General features: G+C 48.3%; 1 protein-coding gene across 15 annotated transcripts in view; it reads right to left on the bottom strand.

The window, feature by feature from the left end:
• Window positions 1–15,175, bottom strand: part of FBXO34 (F-box protein 34) — a 42,067-nt gene that overhangs the window by 21,708 nt on the left and 5,184 nt on the right. For 3 of the 15 annotated variants that reach the window (XM_052696577.1, XM_052696592.1, XM_052696591.1), the window contains exons 1-2: window positions 14,256–14,299; window positions 2,008–2,087 (exon numbers count right to left, since the gene is read on the bottom strand). The exons of 2 other annotated variants lie outside the window; for them this stretch is intronic. The gene's annotated coding sequence lies outside the window, so the exon portion shown is untranslated. Of the gene's footprint in view, window positions 1–2,007; window positions 2,088–13,701; window positions 13,880–14,255; window positions 14,361–15,175 lie in introns of those variants that run through there. 10 more of the 15 variants (XM_052696580.1, XM_052696579.1, XM_052696585.1 and 7 more) reach the window with 7 other exon arrangements.

Raw genomic sequence — 15,175 nt, forward strand, 5'->3', positions numbered from 1 at the left:
GTAGAGAGAGGGTTGCTAAACTCCTTCCCTGTTTCTTAAAAGCTCCACAGCTTCCTGTCCTGGGAGGCAACCAAACTGCTGTAAGAAATGCCAGGTTCTGTTCAACATCCTCGATCCCTGTGACACTGAACCTGAAAACAATTAGGTTCCTTCCAAATCTTGCCCTGTAACAGCTTTTATTCCAGGAAGTGTAGAGATGAGTGTAAATTACTTCAGCACGAAGGAGTTTGAGCTGGTCACTTGCTAAATCCCACAGCAATTCAAGTGAATGTTCAGGCTTGGCACAAGCAGCCAAGCACACAGCACAGTGTTACCCCTCAAATCCCCACTGTTCAACCACAAGGCACTCCCCCCCCCCTCTTTATTTTTTTTAAGGATGCATCAGCTGATGACTGAAAGTGGAAATGCTTCATTTAGCACTTGTTCAACTGCTCACAGCATGCAAATAAAACACCGCATTGTGCAAAAGTCATTCAGCCTCCCCGTCCGTAGATATGAGCAATGGAACTGCGTCCAGGAAAGAAAAACTTGGAGCAGCATGCAAATATTTCAGTCCTTCACTCCCAATATTCACATACCAGGCTGAAGCCCACATCAGTGTCACGCAGAGGGGTGACCACGTTGAGAAGCTGTTGCACAGAATGAGTGGGAAAACAACCATTATCTGTCTTTGCCCCAGCACTGCACCCTTTTATTTGTAGTTATTACTGCAAACTGCTTTCTTTTTTTTTTCCTAGACAATGGTTGTGTTATTATAGGTACCTTCATGCCGTGCCAAAGCACATACACACAGCAATTCAGAACAATCAGCCTTGTTTTCATGGGAGCAAAGGTTGCGGCCAAATGAAATGGGTGGAGATCACATTAAACAATCTTGGAATCTGCTAATAGGATATAGGAAAATGTGACCATAATGCAGATGCAGAGTTCCCCCTTCCACCTTCCAATATCATGGATAAAATAAAAGCTTTGGAAAACCAATTAAGCTATTTGTACACTATGCAAGAAAAAGCTGTCTCAGTACACTCACAAGTATGCCAACGAGAAGCTCTCTGAAACAACACAACCAAACAGTGACCTTTCAAAGGTCTGAAACCAACAAGCAAGTTCCCCCAGCCCAGAACACCACCTGCTGAAAAGAAACAGGATACCTGCTGGATGCCTGCTCATCCCCTGTAAACAGAAGCTCACTGCGCCGAATGTTCCTGCCTTAAAGACATCATCACATCCTCCTCTGCCTGCCAGGGGAGTTTTCATACTGAAACACCTCGCTTGGTCAGCCGTAACCTGCACTCCCCTTGATGGTTTTTGAGATGTGCATGAGTCAGCTGTCACCTTCACAAATCTGATCGTGCCTCCGCATGATCGTACACTGAAGTCATGTCCTTGAGCCTGTGACATCAGTCTGTTGCCATGGAAATGTACAGGGCAGTCCAAAATTCAGTATTATGGCATCACTGCAGGATCAGGCAGCAGATCAAGCCAACGCCCCAGAGCTGGTTAATGCAGCACAAACAGCTGAGACATTGCAATCTCAGTGCTACAGTCCAACTGCACTTTATCTTAATATTCTTCCCAAATAGGGCTTGAAGCCTCTTGTCAAGAAAGATGACCCAGGCTGTCATTAACATCATGACAAACAGGCCAGCCATGACGCATCACTGAAGAAGGGCAATATGTTTCCAGGGACGGCTACGAAGGACGAGGGAAGTTCAGCTCTGTGAACAGAAGCTACCATCTGTTCCTACAGCAATACCAGACCTGCCTGGAAAGATCTATCACAGAGAAACAGGGGTGGTCCCCTCAGCACACGGATCAGGTAGTAGTTTACACAAAGCTTTTCTGGAAATAAAAGAGTGCAGTGTCACACTTCTGTCACCATTTTGGAAAAGAAGGCATTACATAAGATGTGGATCTTCACATTGAGCTTTGGCTGTGAACCAAAGATCAGTCCATCATTAACCCAACCTATAACAGAGTAGTTTATTAGTTAAAAAAGGGTGGTACCTTCAAACAGCTGTTATTCCGTGTAGTGTTAGACATTACAGTTCTGTAGGTTTCCTTGCACACTCACGAGAATCACATTTCTGAAGAGCAAAAGGGAAGGAAAAAGGAAATTAGTTACAAGTTAATGACTTGCCAGCCCCTGAAACCAAAAAGTCTGCCAGTTTAACACAAAAAGCCAGTCCAGGAACACTCTTCATTCATCCCATTGCTAATGGTATACAGGAACCACCAGGACAATGCTGACAGTCAGAAAACCACCAATTACAGAATCACAGAATGGCCTGGGATGGAAGGGACCTCAAGGATCACGAAGCTCCAACCCCCCACCAATGCAGGGCCACCAACCTTCACATTTTACAGCAGCTCAGGCTGCCCAGGGCCCCATCCAACCTGGCCTTCAACACCTCCAGGGATGGACGGGGCGTCACAGCCTCTCTGGGCAGCTGTTCCAGCACCTCACCACTCTCACAGCACACAACTTCCCCCTGACATCCAACCTCAATCTGCCCTCCTTCAACTTCAAACCATTTCCCCTCGTCCTGCAGTTGTCAACCCTTTCCAAGAGTTGATTCCCCTCCTGTTTGTAGGCTCCCTTTAGGTACTGAAATGCTGCAATGAGGTCAATTAGAAGGAGTCCTCAGTGTCAACTGAGCAAATACACCCCAAAGAGAGTCCAACTGCCATCAAAGGCAGCTGCCTTGCCACCAGGGTAAATCCTACTGGGAAAAAGCTGCTTCAAATCCACAGGTACCAGGCTGCAGGGACTACAAAGTGGAAGTAGAAAGCTTGAAGCGGCAACTCCAGACCCCTTCCTTTAGCTGCTCCTCCATTCACACTGAGCACAGACAGGGGTCTGGCTGCTGATCTCAACACCCAAACCCAGGACCTTGCAGCCCCATTGCTGCTGCCTACTAGGTCTCCATGCAAACACAGCCACTCCCTGTGCACTCAGCCCGTTTCAGTTCACCTCCTTCCGCTTTTTCTTAGTAATCCACACGACTTCTGTAGTAACTCAATGCTTCCTCCTGCAGAGCTGACCTCCATCCTTCCCATAACCTCAGACGCACCCATACTTTCTTCACAGTGCCATTAGAGAGCTGTAGGCACAACAAGGAACACTCAGTGTTCTCGGCACCGACGTAACCCTTACCTGCTCCTAACCCCCCCCCCGCCCAGGTCCCTGGCTATAATTAACCCATAGTGTGTTATCTAACACTAAACGCAAGCCTCAGGGCTGGGAACCATCATTTATTTGTCTCTGCAATGCCACACACCCCAGTGGTGTTGTATAAATAAATTCCACAACCTGTTTGAGCGTGAGTCTGAGCTTGATTCAGACCTGAATTATACCAGGTTTCTGAATGTACAAACAGCTCTGCTCAACTCCCTGCTCTCTTCAGCAATGACAACTTACGCAATTAGCCACCAGCGCCAAACATCACGACAGCTAATTGCTGCTGTGGACCACAACTGCAAGGAAAAACACAACGTTTAAATCCCTTCGCTTTTAAATACAAATTGCAAATTATGAAGGGATGAACAGCCTGCTGTCATCCAGAAGTACGCGCCCTGACAAGTGCCACGTGCCAATGCCACCTCAGCCACCAAAGCACTCAGACCTGCCCCAGCCTCAGCCCTCACACACCCGATTCGTTACCCAGTTCCAAGGCTGAAGCACTGCAGGAGCAGAGATTCTTGTGGCAACCTGAAGCGAAATGGATTTCAGACCAAAATAAAGCCAGTAGGCTTCATCTCCATGGAGCTCCTGCAACATAACACAGGCTGAGCAAGTTACTTAGGCTAGAAGTCCTTCTCATTAACGACCCAGGAATTTACATTTAAGCCAGATAGTGTTTTCTCTTTCCTAGATCACTGATGCTGTCCAGCCCTGAAAAATCAACCCAGCTTCTGCAACAAGGAAAACTTGCTCACATGTACGTGCCAACAGAAATATATGTGATTTCTATCTATCCCAGATCCACGTTAGACTTTTTCCCAATAAATTCTCTGCTAGTAGATAATTTAACTTCAGCTTACTTTCTACATTCAAGACAGCTCACACCCCAGTGATGGATGCTGAAGCTTTCTAGTAGGCCCAAGCATCCACCCCAGCTGACAAGCACCAAAATGCAAAGACCTGCAGCCACTCAGCATCCTTTTCCCAGTCTGTACGCTGACTGCAGCAATCCCACATGGCTTCAGGTTGCTCGGCAGAGCAACCACACCTGCAAGGCAAATACACAAAAGGAAGGAAATGCTGAGGGCACAGTTCAACCATCAACAGGTAAATAAAAGCCTGGGAAGATCCAAGCCTGGAAGGCTGCCTGCAGAAGTTTAGTTAACAAGCTTCAAGAAACTGATCACAGAGAAGGACAACTTCACCATCCCAAATAGCCACGGGAGCCTTATCAGCTCGCACAGACCCCAGAGCAATTCCCAAATACCAAGTGCAGCGTTGGCAAGTCAGACAGACCATTTGGGGAAGCAGGACTTGCATAAGGATCACGTGGCCACCAGCTTTCTGAAGCAGCAGTGGCCAAGAACAAGCTGCGTCAGGGAGCCCTGCTTCCAGAGTACTTATCAGGCTTCAATCTTGTTCCTCTTGATAATGCCCAACCCAACCTGCCAGCCTCCTGTCCCTGCAGTATCCATGGACAAAAGCAAAAGCAGAGCAGCGTTCAGCTACAGCTTTCCATAGTATGTCATTTTTTCACAAAAAGCAATAAATGCCTCCTTAAAAAAAAGGTGATGCAGTTTGTCTCATTAAGAGACCCATATTGTTCTTATCAAAGCATGGACCCACTCCAGTGCACTATGTATGCAGCAGCTTGCAAAGCACGTGTGGGTCTTTTTCTCTCTGAAAGCCACTCAACCAATGCAAGACCTGACCAGGGGGCCTCACACTCTCTAATTATTTGAAATCCACCATCCCTTCACCTTCAGCTATTCCAAGAGCTTAATGCTGCAGCTGGATCAGTACAGTGTTATTCTACACGACCAACCCAGCAGCCAAGTTACAACCAACACAACCAAGCCCAAAACTTCAGAAAAAAAATATAATAATCTATCAACATAAAAAAGCACATTACACTTTCTTTCCCAAGACACTTCACTCGTCATCAAATATCTGTCTTAGTGCGTTACCATCCTCCCATCATCCTGACTCGAGTTACCATGCTTACAGCAAGAAGCAGCCAGAGCCAAGAGCACTGCCTCGAGTCCAAGCACAGCTTGCAAGAACAGACCCCCTTTGGGGCAGTGACAGTTGAGTTCAATTTAATTAAAAAACAAACTACATTTCCATTCGAGTCAAAGTCAGAGACAAAGAACTGTACACAGCTCAGACTGCACAGTCAGCTGTCTCTATAGGAATAGATCAGATTAAACAGCCCTGCAGCAGTCCAAAAAGAAAACGTTACTCGGACAAGAGTTTAAGCACTGACCAGTCCTACGCTACCCAAGATCCAGGCATTTCTCTGTGGTGCCTCATGGCCGTAAGCAGCAAATTTCAGAAGCACCATCTTTCTGAATCATCAGTTCCAAGGAGCTGTTTTATCAGGATTCAAACCGATGCACAAACGCACTGTTATCCTGTTTCAAAGGAAGACAAGGAGTCCTCCCTACAGCTCTGCCACTAATTCTCTTTTGCATCACATGGGATGCATTGAGGGCCACTTCTCCCTCCGCTGGGGAACAGAACCAATGTGGTTCAGGTACAGGCTGTTCCCCAAGCCCACTCACACTGCAGGGCTCCTGTTCTATGGCAGCAGGCTGGTGGCAGAGGCTGACTCCAGCTGTTCAATTTGGCTATTCAGGACCTAATGCAGACAGAAATTCATTAACGCATCTCTGTGGAAGCAAATATCAACCAGTTAGCATTCCGTTTTCATTTAAATCTTTTAGGACAAATAACAAGAGCACTATGTATCTTCACCTGGCAAAGCTCTAGGAGAAACCTCACCTGAAGCTGCCAGGCAAGAAATTTTAGGATACCTTTGCTACATACCACTGCAGACACACCTCTAGCACACACAAAACCCAAAGAAGCATCACGACAGCTGAAGAAAACTTTGCCCTGGCTAACATTCATGCAATTAAATTACAGTTTCACTCCAGGGAAAAAGGAGAGAGCACTTAAGTTTTGTTTAGATTGAAGTGCTGCAAGCCATGCCGCTTATCTGCTATCAGAACAGACTGCAGGGCTGCTCCGGTGATAATTCAGTAATGAAGTAACTGCAATTGGAAGGTACGCAATTAGGCCCATCTCCTCCCCTCCTCTCTCCACCAAAAAGAAAAGGAAGCACAGTCGTTATCACATCTCCTCCTAGCTCTGCTACCCCCACCACTTAAAATACCTACAAAGCAAAGTAGAGCTGTCACAAGCTGCTAACAAGCCTGGCTTGGCCTGGCTGGCAGACCAAAGGAGGCATTCTCAGCATCTCCTCAGAAAGAAGTTACTACTTTACTTAGTGGGACGCCGTTCTCAGGCACCCACACACATTCATATATTAAGGTTAACATGCCTGTTTTGGGCTGCTCCAGGAAAAGCACTAGGAAAATGAAAAAACATGGCTGCTCCTGCTAATTTTAACTGTTAGCATCTGTCACCAACCCTCCGGGAGCCAAACATGACACAGGTGGCACTCCGTGGCTTCGCTGACTCCAGCCTGGACACTGTGCTGATGGGTTGACAGCTGGACTAGGAGATCTCAGTGGTCTTATCCAACCTTAATGATTCCATGGTTCTATGGTATGTTGGCTTATTTTACCTGAACAACCTGCACCCATTTTCCCTTACAGAGCTGCACATTGCTGCCTAGGTTTTTACCATTTACCCTGAAGCCTATAGCTGCCATATCACTGGACACCTTCTAGCAATCAGGTCAGTTGTTAAAGCATAACCAACCAATCGTTAGGAGAACTGCTTTAGTCTCCTGTCTGTGATATCTCATGCACCATCAGCACAGGGAGCATCTCATCACTCAAACCATTCCGGGCTCCCATTCAGAAGCCTGCAGTGCTGTATCAAAAATGAACTCTCCACAAGTTAGAATCACAGACTCATTAAAGGCTGGAAAAGAGCTTAAAGTTCACCAAGTTCATTGCTATCAGTAACCCTTCAAAAGTAAGCATTTCAAGAGCGGTGGCAGAGGATCCCCCAGGCCTGCTGTTCTGGGCATGAGCTCAGAAAGGCAAATCACACAATGGTTCGGGTTGGAAGGGAGCTTTCAGACCATCCAGTTCCAACCCCCTGCTATAGGCAGGGACACCTCCCTCTAGAGCAGGCTGCTTTAAGTCCCATCCAGCCTGGCCCTGGATGCTTCCAGGTAGGTGGCATCCACTGCTTCTCTGGGCAATGCTGAACATCTCAGGCAGTGCAATCAAAGCAAGAGCAGAACAACACTGACACACTGGGAAAGGGCTGCTAGAGGGGACAAGGAGCAGCCCTGCACACATTTAGCAAAACACAAAACAGACCAAGAGCGCAGTGCCAGAGCTGATGCTGCACCAAGGAAGGCATCCTGACATTTCGCAATAAAAGCTTAGGTGAGGCAAAGCTCAGAACAAAGACCTCAGTTAAGAGCTTTATAAATCAAAGAGGAGCTGGGCTGTCTTGTAAAGCAGCACACAAGGCAGAGAACGAACCTCCAGCTCAGTGCTAACAACTATCGCTTCAGCCACCCCAAGTCTTCTTCCAACCCAGAACCCAAACTCACTGTAAAACATAACCTCCAGTACAGCACACTGCAGTGTGACTTACAGGCAAGATTTTATGCTTGACTTTCTGCCAGCTCGAGACAAACCAGAGCCCAGCAATACAACCCTGGTCATCCCTGAGAAGGAACTCCCCAGTTCTTCATTCCATCCAAGAGGATATTAACCACTCCAGAACAGTCCAATAAAGCCAATTCCATTTTCCTTTATAGATTCCTTACTAAAAAAAAAAACAATCTTTTTCATATTTTACAGATTAGAGGCCTCCCCTGCCTGGCACCTTGCAAAACCACCTTGAGATGGTGAAAAATAAAGCAAAACAGCAACCTCTTACTAACAGAGAGTGTTCAGTAACTACATGCAAGGAGGACTTGCTATCAAACTCTTTAGAGCTTAAGAATTCACACAATGGGAACAGCTTTTCACAGAATTAGGATCAGACTTGATGTGCCCCAGTTTCCCCAGGGTTACTTTTAGAAAACCCACCTACACCTAAAACACATCAGCTGCTCCTCATGCAGTGCAACAGAATGACTGAAACCTCATTTTTAACAGTACTGTTTCAGCATTCACTTGAATTTAATGTCAAAGCTTTGTTGGGGCTTTTTTTGCACTCAAGTGACAGAAGGAACTGTGTCAGATCCCAGGCTGAAAGATACTGGAATTGCAGCAAACCGCTGTTAGATGTGCAAGTCATTGGGAGGAGGAAAAAGACAACTGAAGCTTACTAAATCCAAGCTGGTAAAGCATCAAAAGCATAAAGTGAGCTAGAAGTGCCTTACAGTTGCTAGGGATGGTTAAAATTAACAAAATCTTAAGTTATTTCCAAAGTTCACACTTAGTAATTAGCACAGCAATAAGGAGGCCCCAAATAAGTGAAGTCAGCCTCGCTCTGGCTGTTCTGACAGATGGAATAAGCTGTGTGCAAAGTTATTTTTGCAATTAGCAATTATACGTATCCTAAATATCAATTCTGCAAGTACAGCATGCAATAATGCATATATGGTACCAGAAATATTAAAGAAACACCATCTGAGTACTTGTTTTCCATCATTCTAGACATAAAACTAAAGAGACTGGGGTTGGATTTCTATTTAACACCTCATTTTTCAAATCAATTGACTATCACAGAATCACAGAATGGCCTGGGATGGAAGGGACCTCAAGGATCACGAAGCTCCAACCCCCCACCAATGCAGGGCCACCAACCTCCCCATTTCACAGCAGCCCAGGCTGCCCAGGGCCCCATCCAACCTGGCCTTGAACACCTCCAGGGATGGACGGAGCATCACAGCCTCTCTGGGCAGCTGTTCCAGCACCTCACCACTCTCACAGCTCAGAACTTCCCCCTGACATCCAACCTTAATCTGCCCTCCCTCAACTTCAAACCATTTCCCCTTGCCCTGCTGTTATCTACCCATAATTTCACTGAAACAATTTCTCTCCATGAAGTACATTTGCACAAACAGTCCGAACAGTTTTCTCCAAAGAAAAATGGCTGCTTTGTCTAGAAACACATCCTGCTGATGTGCCAACTGTCAGAATGAAAATGAAAAGGTATCTGAATTTCATGTTCAAACAACGTGCTTATTCTGGAAAGTCTCCACATTCTGCCCATTACTTCTCCAAAACCCAGCTTATAGGCATATCTATCCTATATTGTGCATCCTATAATGAAATGGAAGATCTGGATTTGTGCATTCCTACTGATTTCTCACTCACTTCAAGCTAAAGAGATCCAGCCTCCTCCTAAGCCCGGCAGTTCTCAAGCTCCCTGCAGCAGCGTGATGAAGGATGGCTGAACCCCAAGTGCCCTTGACCAAGATACTCAACCTGTGTTCTACATTCTGAATTTAGTTTCTCTGTGCACGAAAGTCTACAGCTGCTCCAGCGTAGGAAGTTTGTCTCAAAGGCACCCAAAAACCCAGCAACTTCCCTCAGCGGTTCACCCTGACCTCAGTGGTTATGCAGTGAGCAGCCCTGCAGGCACATCCAGTCCAGAGGGCATCTGCCAAGGGATGCCCAGCATATAGTGCCAGCCTGAGCACATATACAGCCAAAAAACACTGGGAGGTCAATCAAAACCAACCCTATGCTCACCGTGATGTGATGGGAAGCTTCTCATACTGGAGAAGAGGCATCAGCTTCTGAAGAAAGCGAGAACAAAGCACAACCTTGATGCATTAATGCTGCTTTGTAGCTCCAGAAAAGGTATCCAGAACCCCTGTGTGTTGCTAGAAGAATGCCAAAGCTCTGCATGTTTAAAAGAATACTGGGAAGAGAAAGGATAATCCAAACCGATGTCATTTGCAAGGCAAATATGCAACACACAGGACTGCATGCTATTAAGCAACATTGAGCAACACTGCAAGCAGAGGTTCTGAAAGCAGCAGGAAGCTCTGCCTGAAACAAAGCGAAAATGCTTTCACAAAAATACTTCTGTGGCCAAATGAAATACTGAGTTCAACGAAGCAAGCAAGCACTTACACCTATCGTGGTGGGGTTTTTCCCTTTCCTCTTCTTCTCAACCAGGGAGTCATTTATCTCAAAGCTATCAAAAGAAAACACTTTCAGAGTCAAAGTGAGAAAAGCTGCAGAAAAGAAAGCCCTGCCTGGCACAAACAGATAATATTTGAGAAATAAAGAAGAGAACCTCCAAGCTAGAGGAAGGAAGAAAACAGTTCTGAATAATTTACTTCGTGTAGCTCAGTTCCTGCCAAAACAGCTCTATAAATCCCATGGTGGTTCTGATAATCTCCATTCTTAGAACAAAAAAAGCTAAGACTGAACATTAGCAACAATAAGTGTGCGATATGACCTGAATGATGCAGGAACAAGTAGTTAAACCAACCACAGCATCTGCTGAATTTTTAATCACTACTTGTTTTGCTGCGAGGCAGAAGAACGCTGCATACTGGCTTGCAAGCACTGTAAAGAAAAGCACATTAGGACAGCAAGATTTCAACTGGCAGAAATTCAGCCTCTGTCCTACCTACATGCCATGACTTTGCTATGAACTGCAGACATAGCAGCTTCTATAGCAGGAATTTTTTGTTAATCGCTTGGAAAAGACCATGCTTTCTGCACCCCAAGGTAACAGTCAGCCATTTCTGACTAATTAAAGAAATGATGTTTCCTGAACGGCCATTTGCATGTCCCTCTGTAGGGTATTTCTGCTCACAAAACATTACCAGGCAGCCGCACAGCCACCCAGCAGCAACTCCATATGAAAGTAGCAGCTGAACCTCAGACGTGTAGGAAGGTGGTCTGTGTAAACATGTACTGCAAGAGGTGCAACTGCAACACCTCGAGGCATCCTTGAGCTATATTTAATCCATCTGCCTCCGATACCCTCTGCACTGACACTGCAGAAACCCACACCTCACAGTGGCTGCCCAGGTGATTCATCATTGTAGAATCCTAGAATGGTCTGGGTTGAAAAGGACCACAATGATCATCTGGTTTCAACCCCCTGCTATGTGCAGTCGCCAACCAGCAGACCAGGCTGCCACCAATGCAAACTGCACAAGGCCCCAAAAAGGCAAAGCCAGCCTTGCTGTGCTTTCACTGCTTTTGAAGCCCAAAATAGCTTGATTAGAACTAACCACCATGCCTACAGTGACACATGCATCTCTAGTGACAGTACAGGCATGAGACTGCAACAGCAGGATTAGCAAGTGATACAGCAAACAGTCAAAAGGGGGCAAAAAAACAAGTTATTTGGGGAATAAAAACATACAAATTCCACAGCTACCCCCAGAATTTGCATGACAAGCAGTTATCCTGATTCTTATTCTGATTCAGTGGGGGGAGAGCGACTTTTCTTTAAAAAAGACAATATTTACAAACACAAAAAAGTAAAAATATTGCCTTTAATAAGCCTGTCATAATGACTCTACTAGATTCTAACTTTGGTAAGTTATTAAAGTCAAAACAGCTTAGAAAATAAGACCAGAAAGTGTGGTACGAATAAGAACCGAGCAGCCACATATACCAAAGCAGCATTCCTGTGCCTCCCCCACTGCAGAGCTCCCAGATCTGAGAAGCTGGGGTCTGACCAGCAGCTTTCACTGAGACCTCCTTCCAAAGCTAAATAACACTAGATGTTCCCATCTGTACATTTGAGTCCAAATAACTCACGAGAGGAAAGAAAAAAGCAGTAGATTGTGACAGGAGATAGGCATGCTTCCAGAATTGCGTGATCTTGAACAGCAACCTTCAGACCAGCGCTACGTTTTCCTTACAGGCTCAGCTATAATGGGGGCAAGAAAAGCTGCCACCTTCATTGCACTGCACTGATGGGAGAACAGATTAAAATCAGCAGCAGAACTACTGAAATACACAATACCTGAGGTTAATAAAGTAACTGGCTTTTGAATGCTGTACTGAACCACCCGTGCTGTGAAGGTACAGGGTGGCAAGAAGCTAAACTGGCACGTCACGCTGAACGTGTCAATTCTTGGAACCTTGGGGCCAGTCAGCAGCCAGGTGGTATCTTGTGCATTCTACACCATGTTCAGCTACACAGCACATCAATCAACACAGCACCTCCGTACCCCAAACCGCAGCGCTTCCTGGCACGGAAGCTGCAGGCAGGTCTCTATGCACAGCTTGCTGTTACAGAGTCGCTGCCCAGTGCCACAGCACAGACCTGCAGCACGAGCTTCCAGCTCTAAGGGACACGTAGAGGTGTTTTATGCACCTGTAAGAAAATCACTTGCAGCTTAGAGCTTGACAAGTCACTCCTGCACGCTCACAATCCTTATCTGAGTAAAGATTTTAACGAGCGTTTAGAACATAAAGCTGCTTCTTCAACCTCTGCCTGTCCTCCAATTAAATAGGAAGGAAACAACTTAATCATCCAGAGCCTGCAAGATGATTTTAAGACAGCAGCATCAAATCCCACAACTTTTCACACCTATTAAAATGGAACTTTGTCATCTGAAGGGGAGATTTTGATCAGTGCAATGCAATTAACAGATGCTGCCTTTGTTACCAGACTGCTCGTGACGAAGCGCAGGCTCCTTGACATTCCATCTCCTTCCCTCAAAGGCGCTGCGCTGCAGCAAATTTATGGTTTTACCACGTAAAAGGAGAATTTGGGCAGGTTACCTTCAGAATCACTCAATAAGGCTCTTTCACTCCAGGAAGGCGGGTGGCTGCTGGAAAGCCATAGAGGCACTCCCTTCCCCCTTCCCTCAGGACCAAAAACGCTGCATGGAAAACACTCCCACCCCCTGCAGCAAGGGATTAGGTATTTATTAAAAAGGAATCAAAATATTTGAAATAAAATAAAATAAAAGGCTTCCAGTTATGATCTCAGGGGTAAAAAGCAGCTCTGGTGCAACTAAAGTGGGGCTGCGTTAGGAATTCTTCTGCTCACCGAAAAGTTGCTGCTCCCATGCAGGCAGGATGCCCTTCGTCCGCCTGCGCTGCTCACACTGAGCGCAGAAATAGATGTGTTGAATTCTCTTTCCTCCCAGTGAGTCATTTTGCTACCACCGCGTTAAGCAGTAACAACATTAACAACCTACAGGCACCTACGGGTTCAGACTTTGGACTCCCAAAAACGACTGCCTACCTCCACCAGCGGGGTTTTTCAGCTCTTCTCCGGGGGTGACAGACAATTACAGAGGCCAATTATGTAAAACCTTTCATCCGAGAAAACGCGGAGCGCTACGCAAACATTCATTAAGCCTCGCAACTCCTCGAACTCACCAGTTCAAAGCCAGCTCGCCTATCTCAAGCCACCAAAACTGGATCCCGAGAGCAGCATAACCGAGATAGCATGCAGCACAGCAGGGCCAACCACTCGGCTATTTACGCAGCTCCACGGGCGGGTTTTACAGCCGTCAGCCGGTTCTATGGGAGCAGACAGGCACACTGCTGCAGGAGCGCTGCTATCCCCACGGCTCCTGCTGACGAAACGGGTTTGGTTTTTTTTTCTTCCCCCCCCTCAAATAAAAGCCACACGGTCACCTCGGTTTGCTGAAGGAACTGAAAGCTGCGCTCGTTGCTCCAAGCGAGGCCTCGGAGGAAGCAATGTTGAGAAGAAATCGTTCCCACTGCGTTGGGCTGTGAAGCTTTCCCTCGGTCCTTACACAACTCCCACGTGAAGGCGCAATCAGAAGCAACACCCACTCGACCCAGCCGTATTTTCGCTACACTGACGGATATTCAGAACCGCTTCCCCGGCAGGCTGCGGAAAGCCCCCTCAGGAAGCGGCAGCACGCACAGCCGCGGGCCGGCCGGCCGTTCAGGAGGCCCCGCGAGCCCCGCACGGGCGGCCCGGAGGAGTCCGGCCCCGGCCCCGCAGCGCGGCCCCGTCACGGCCGGGAAGGCCCGGAGCGAGCAGGCCCGCGGCCGGGACGCAGCCAACCGCCCCTCCACGGCCCCGCAGCCGCCATAGCCGGCCGGGAGCGCGGGCGCTGCGCGCGGGGCCTGCTCGCCTCCCGCTCGCCTCCCGTTGGCCGCTCGCTCTCCTGCCGCCCACCTGCCCGCCCAGAGACCCCGCCGCGCCGCCAGAGGCCTACCCGCAGCGCGGCCCACAGCGAAGGGAATCCCGGCGGCGCGCAGCGCGAAGCCGCCAGGCTCGGCTCGGCGCGGCGCGGCCGGATCCCCCGAGCCCAGCGGCGGCGGCGGGAGGAGCTGCGGAGGCCGCGCCAATCCGCGCCCTGGGCGGGGCGGGGCGGGACGGGTCTGGGCCCGCCGGGGAGGTACGCGGAACGCCGCCCCCGCGCCGTGCCAGGCACCGCGCCGCCCGAGTGCTCGGCGCCTCCGCGCCTCTGGAAGGGCCGGGGCTGCCGCGGAGCGCAGAGCCTTCCTTGCGGAGCCTTCCTTCCCTGGGCCCCCAGCTCTTTGTAGGACCGTGGTGCCCTACACGGGGCTCGCGGCTCTCCGCTGCTCCCGAGATCTCCGTAGTGTCCAGAATTCTCTTCAGGACATCGGTGCAGCCAGGCACTGACAGATCGTAGAACCACTCAATGATTCATTGCATGGCCTGGGTTGCAAAGGAGTGCCCATCCACTTCCAATACCCTGCTGTGTGCAGGTCACCAACCAGCAGCCCAGGCTGCCCAGAGCCACATCCAGCCTGGCCTCGAGTGCCTCCAGGGATGGGGCATCCACAGCCTCCTTGGGCAACCAGTCCCATGTGTCATGGAAGGATCCTGACAGGTCTTTCCCCCCAGCAGTGCCCATAGGTTCCAGGCCTGGGATGTCTGAAAGCAGAACCCAGGGTTTGGAGCTGCTTGTTCACCCTGATGCCTCGAGGCTTGTGCCTTCATGCCAGTGTGCTGGGTGCTGTGAGGTTGAGTAACCAACATGATGTGACACTGAAAGCAATGGGATTGCCAGCTTAGAATCACAAAATTGGAACAGACCTCACAGATCCCAAGTCCAACCCGCCCCCACCACACCCACTGACCATATCCCCCATTGAATGCCACATCTCC

The sequence above is a fragment of the Tympanuchus pallidicinctus genome, unplaced genomic scaffold (genome assembly GCF_026119805.1).
Source record: "Tympanuchus pallidicinctus isolate F22 unplaced genomic scaffold, pur_lepc_1.0 scaffold3, whole genome shotgun sequence".
In the NCBI taxonomy this organism is placed as follows: Eukaryota; Metazoa; Chordata; class Aves; order Galliformes; family Phasianidae; genus Tympanuchus; species Tympanuchus pallidicinctus.